At 39.9% G+C, this 5,890-nt stretch overlaps 1 pseudogene; it reads right to left on the bottom strand.

Annotated features, from left to right (window-relative positions):
• Positions 1–1,319: 1,319 nt before the first annotated feature.
• LOC123821848 lies at positions 1,320–3,527 on the bottom strand (annotated as a pseudogene).
• Positions 3,528–5,890: the final 2,363 nt, after the last annotated feature.

The raw sequence follows: 5,890 nt of genomic DNA, 5'->3' as shown, positions 1-5,890 counted from the left end.
ATTATATATACTGCTGTAAGAAACATTGCTATAATAAAATGACTATCAGGTGAATAACTCTGAATGTTTAACCCTATCCTAAGTTGTTAATTACATGGTTTAATTTAATCTTCAGAATTTTCTATAAGATAAATATAATTATCTATATTTTACAGTAGAGGAAATATGTTCAGTGAGGGAGAAAAAAGTAACTTTCTCTAAGTCCTATAATCAGAAAGAAGTAGAAGAGATATTTGCACCAAGACGTGTTTCATGCTCCAGCTTCTCTCTGACTAGGAAAACCATCACCCTGATTGGGCCTGTACAAAGTCCAAGAAGGCAAATTATTGAGGCAAAAGGACCAACTTTAGAAAATGCTATGAGCACATTTGAGAATGTGTATGCCTCCTAACTGGCATTAAAAGTACTTAAGTCTTGAATCCTTAAAATATTTAGAGATAAAAATTTAAACTGTTATTTATTATGCTATTATTTGATTACTAGTGAAGTTAACTAAAAGCTGGTTAACTAGTTTCTTTTGTTTTGCAGCCATTCTTATCTTCTGTTGGAGAATTGTGTGTTCATATGCTTTTGCCATTTTTCTGTTAGGGCCTTTGTGTTTTTCTATCGTGTGATTTCTATACACTAAGAACATCATGGTTTTCTTCTTTGTGGTAAGTGTCCTAGTGTAGACAATTTTGTTTCCACTTTTTACATGAAAAATTTGACTTTTGTACATTTTAATAGACTATTTTTTAGAGTAGTTCTCAAGCAAAACTGACCAGAAGGTACAAAGATTTCCTATAAACCTTCTTTCCCCACACATGCATGATCTCTCCATCATCAACATCCCGCACTAGAGTGGTACATTTGTTAAAATTGATGAGCCTGCAGTGGCACATTGTTATCACCCAAAAACCATAGTTTACATTAGAATTCACTGTTGGTGTTGTACATTCTAAGGGTTTGGGCAAATCCTTAATGACATGTCTCCACCATTATAGTATCTTAAAATTTTACATTTTTTAATGGACAATTACAGCTCTCTTATAATAGATAAAGTCCATTGCTCTATTCTGGTGTTTGTATACAGATATATCAGGGAAAATATACTACAAACAATTTTTGTTTTGGTTAAAGACAGAAACCTGCATTGTCAATGTTGCACTTGATTGTGGTGGATCTGCACTTCTGTCTCCCTTCTCACCTTCTGTGTATAGTGTATGGGTGTTTCTGCTGTCCATGGGAAACAGTTCTTGGAGTAAAAACAAGGGTCAAGAAGAAAAAAGTATTAAAGGGAAGAAGCACAAGAAGGCCAGTTTGGGGCAGTGGTTGGCCACTCAGTAGAAGCAGACGGTGTGCAAGAAGGTCTGGCTGCTGTTCTCTAACTCCTGCAGATCATCAATAATGTTCTTTGCGTCTTCCTGTCCTCCATGTGCTGAAAGCACTGGCAGAGCTACTGGATGAGGAGCTCCCCCAGGCATTCTTCCTGGTTGTTTTCAATGTCCACATGGATCATGAACAGCAGCTGACAGGTCTCCTGCTCTCTGGAACTCGGGTTGTTCACCACTTGGTCCTACACTCTCATTTCACAGGTAAGGATCAGGTCAAACAGGTCTTTCCAGTTCTGGAAACTTTCTGGCCAGACTTGATTCACTTATTTCTGTCTGACATGTGCAAAATGTCATTCTGTGTGCAGAATTCTTTGTCTTTCCTAAGGAGGCCATTGTAATCTGATCGTATGTGGGTTTGAAATCATACACATTGGCCCTGGAAGCTTCACGTAAGCCCTTGTTCCCAAGGACCAGACACTGAATTCCCCTTTGCTGAGGATGTTGTGCACCTCGTGCATAGGTCTGGTTGCTCTAGCAGACCGCTGCCTTGTGCCACTGGGATGATGGTGTGGGGGTGGCTGCACAGTCTGCACTCACCAGCTCTGGGTCTCCCACAATACTTCCACACCAAAACTTTACATTTTTGAGGGTCACTTCTAGCCCAGGCCAGGTGGCTCAGTTGATTGGAGCATCATCCTGTACACCAAAAGGTTGTGGGCTCAATTCCCTGACAAGGCACATACCTAGGATGCAGGTTTGATCCCTGATCAGGGAGCATAAGGGAGGCAACTGATCGATGTCCTCTCACATTGATGTTTCTCTCTCTCCCCCCACCCACCCCTTCCTCCCTCTTTCTAAAATCAAAAATTATATCCTTGGGTGAGGATTAAAACAAAAAGAGTCAATTTTATCCAACTTTTTATTGCTCTTTCATACTTGTAAAGTTTTTAAAATTTAAATATTAAATAAATATTTCTTTACAAATATTAGGTGAATTTTCTTTACAAATATTTAGTTTTATTGTATATAGTTTAGGTAATTATTTTTATATTAATGACATATAAAAACATATGGAACAATATAATTACACAGAGCTCCAATGCAGCTTTAAAAATAAATACAAGCATAACTGAAGCCTGCTATATAACTCTCCCAATAACTTTCCCCATCTCTTGTGACAATTGCTTTGGTGGCAGAAGGAGCCCACAGTATCCAGTTGTCAGTCTCAAAAACCAATTTAGTTAAACCATTACTGTGTCCCCCAGTGGAAATATTTGTTCCTTTGGAAATAAAACCTGAAAAACAGCAGAAATAAGAAGCAAAAGGTGTTGATAAAAGCCCCTCCCCCATTTCTGTACCTTCAATCCTAGTTGTGGGAGAAACAGTACCATACGTTGGTCTCAGATTCAGATTATATACCTAATCCTGAAGGACATTACTGCAGCCCCTGAAGGTGTTGCTGTCCAGCTGGCACTGCATCTGAGTTTTTAAAAGGACATTCCATTGTTCTGTGAAAACAGCTGCTTCACAGTGATAGGTAGCATATTAAGATCAGTCAAGTCTATGAACATTAGCCCATTGTCACCCTTCATTTGTTGTAAAATAATTCATCGGTCAGAAGCAGTGCTGTGTGGAATTCTATGATGTTGAGTAGGCATTCTGTAAGTCCATGAATGATGGTTTTGCCAGAAGTATTGTAGATAAAGAAGGCAAATCCATATCCAGAGAAGTGTCTGTTCCAGTGAAAATAAAGGACCAAGATGGAAAAGGTTGGATGTAATCATCCTGCCAACAGGTGGCTATCGAGACTACCAGGGGAATGGTGCCAGAGCAGTGTCTCAGCTTTTGTATCTCAGCAGGTTGATCAACCTTGTGTTGCTGAGCACATTAAAAACCTTCACCCTAGCTTCTATGGCCACTCTCCGTATTCATTTAGGTAGACAGCAGTAACTGGGGATGATTGTGACATATCCACAGAAGAGCAACTTTTTACTTGATTATTAAAATCTTCCTTTGTTGATGCCACTTTTTGGTGAGCATTAACTTCGGTCATAAATCTCTTCATACTCTACACAGTCAGAGTTGTCTATCTCAGCTCTCTTACCCTGACTGTTTTGGGACCTGTTTTCTGATTGTGCTCCTTCCAAGTCTCTGACTGCTCATCCAAACATTCAGTTCTTCATTGCATCCAGGTAGATCCATGTCTTTAGCCATCTCTTCTTCCAGGCAAAAATGAACAGCCACATACACTGCTGTGAGTTCTTCCCATTAGAGGTATTCCCTTTACCACTGTCTTTTAGGGCTACCCCTGAGTGAAGCTATAGTCCTGCAGCTTTCCACTTTAGAGTAGTGGCAGCATACAGGTGGTCAGAACCACCTGTAAACCATACCCCAAGTTCTGTTTTTCATCAGAGAGTTAGTCATAGGGAGTTCCCCATGAGGCCATAGGCAGAGGGTGAGATGGAGGAAGCAACTTAGGCAGAAATATGGGCCATGAGTATCTGTGACATTTGTTCATACTCTAGTTTGTGCCTTCAGGGCCTGCTTGAACCTAATCTTGTACATATTACTTTCATTTGATGATAAAGTGCTACTGTAGCTCTGGCTGGTGTGGATCAGTGGATTGAGTACCAGCCTGTGAACCAAAGGGTCACTGGTTCGATTCTCAGGGCACATGCATGGGTTGCAGGCCAGGTCTGCAATAGGGGGAGCACAAGAGGCAACCACACATTGATGTTTCTCTCTCTCTCTTTCTCCCTCCCTTCTCCTCTTCTAAAAATAAATAAATAAAATCTTTTAAAAAATAAAGTGTTCCTGTACACGCACAACATTTTGGCTTGATGCCAAATACTTGGTTCATGATGGACACTCAGGTGATTTGGTAACCTAGCAACCCATGATCAAGCTTCCAGTTATTTGTAGCTTGTCTAGCATCAAGCCAAAAGCTGCTTTTCTAAAGGAGGATAGTTTTCTGTAAATAAGGCAAAACTCTGCTCTCATTGTTATAGTTCCCATCTAGGAGTTTATGTAGGGACCTGCCAAAGGTTCCATACAGCATCCCTATCTACCTCTGCCACTTCAAGAACCATCAGATCTGCTCAGTCATATGGCTTAAGTTGTGGGACAGCTTGTGTGGAAGCTGGAACCTGATATGGAGCCTTCTCTTTCTCTGGTCCCACTCAAAATTAGCAGCCTTTGGAGATACTTGGAAAATGAGTTAGAATGGTAAGTCCGAATGAAATATATGTTGTCTGAAAAATCCAAGAGGGCCACAGCTGTTTGCCTCTTTCTAGGTGAAGAGGCAAACAGCTGTGGATGAAGTGAGATGCAGTAACCTGTCCTTCATTTTTAAAAAGGTGTGTCAACATGCCCCAGACAACTAGACCTCTAAAAATTTCACTATAGGGGAAAGGCCCTGAATTTTTGTGTGGTATTTCTGTGTTATACATATCCTTACATTTCCAAAGTGGGGAGGTTTTATCTTGCATGTAATGATGAGACTGTCCTCCTCAATGGTATCAACACTAATAAGGAAGAGCCAAATGACAGTGAACAGGATCTTCAAACAAGGTATGAGTAATGCTCTGAAAGAAAGCAGAATGCTAAGAAAAGAAATGGAATTAGAGGCTAAAGTCTTCATGGTAATGTGAAAGGAAGAAGGGTCCTGCAGGGTAGAAAACCATAAAATGAGTATATGAAATTATTCCCCACTCCATACTCCAACCTCCATCAGAAGGAGAATGTCACATTCAGGAATAATTCTGCAGGCCCTTTACCTTATCTTCCTCATTTTTAGCACTTAGTTATCTCTTCTCCTCTCAACCTAAGTGCTGAGTTTTATCTATTACCTCTGCCACAATCTGTCAGGTTCCAATGGCTCACTGCTGTTTGCAAAAACAAACAACTCATAACCAAAGGGCTCTTTTAAACATGACTCCAACTCTCCTTCCAGCCTCAGGTCCCTAAACAGCCTATTCTCAAGCCATGTGGAATTCCTCACCTTTCCTCAACTGCCCTGTATGTTTTAATAGCTTCCAGTTTGCACACACTGGTCCTTCTCCTGGGATTGACCTCCCTCTTCTTATTCTGAACTGCTCAACTCATCCTCAAGACTCAACTCAAACATCATTTCTCCTCTGATTTCCCTGATTCCCCAAACAAGTGAATCAATCTCATCCCTGAGTTCCCCTCAGCATAATTGTTATCACACTATAAGAAATTGTTATTTTCATATCTATACATTCCTCTCAGCAAGTAGACTATAGGAGGAACATAATGAATATTTTTTCAGTAAATGAGCAGATGGATTTATTACCTTCTAGTTTGTCCAGATCATCCACTATAACATTATATCTATTCACCTACAATTTGCTGTTGATTTCTTTTAATCTTTCAGAGGGAAGTTATTTTTCTAAAACATCTATGTAAGCAGTTATCCCAAGTCACTAATGGAATATTCCTTTGAATTGATTTTTTTAGAGGTCACTTAGAAAAGTCTGGTATTTAGTGTGTAATTCATTGATTTGGGGGGGGGGGGCGTCGAGCCTTGCATGAATCTTTATATAAGAAAGACAAAG

Source organism: Phyllostomus hastatus, unplaced genomic scaffold, assembly GCF_019186645.2.
Source record: "Phyllostomus hastatus isolate PE091 unplaced genomic scaffold, TTU_PhHast_1.1 phas_contig_40, whole genome shotgun sequence".
In the NCBI taxonomy this organism is placed as follows: Eukaryota; Metazoa; Chordata; class Mammalia; order Chiroptera; family Phyllostomidae; genus Phyllostomus; species Phyllostomus hastatus.
The sequence above is the reverse complement of the archived record's forward strand: the minus strand, read 5'-3'. Positions and strand labels throughout refer to the sequence as shown.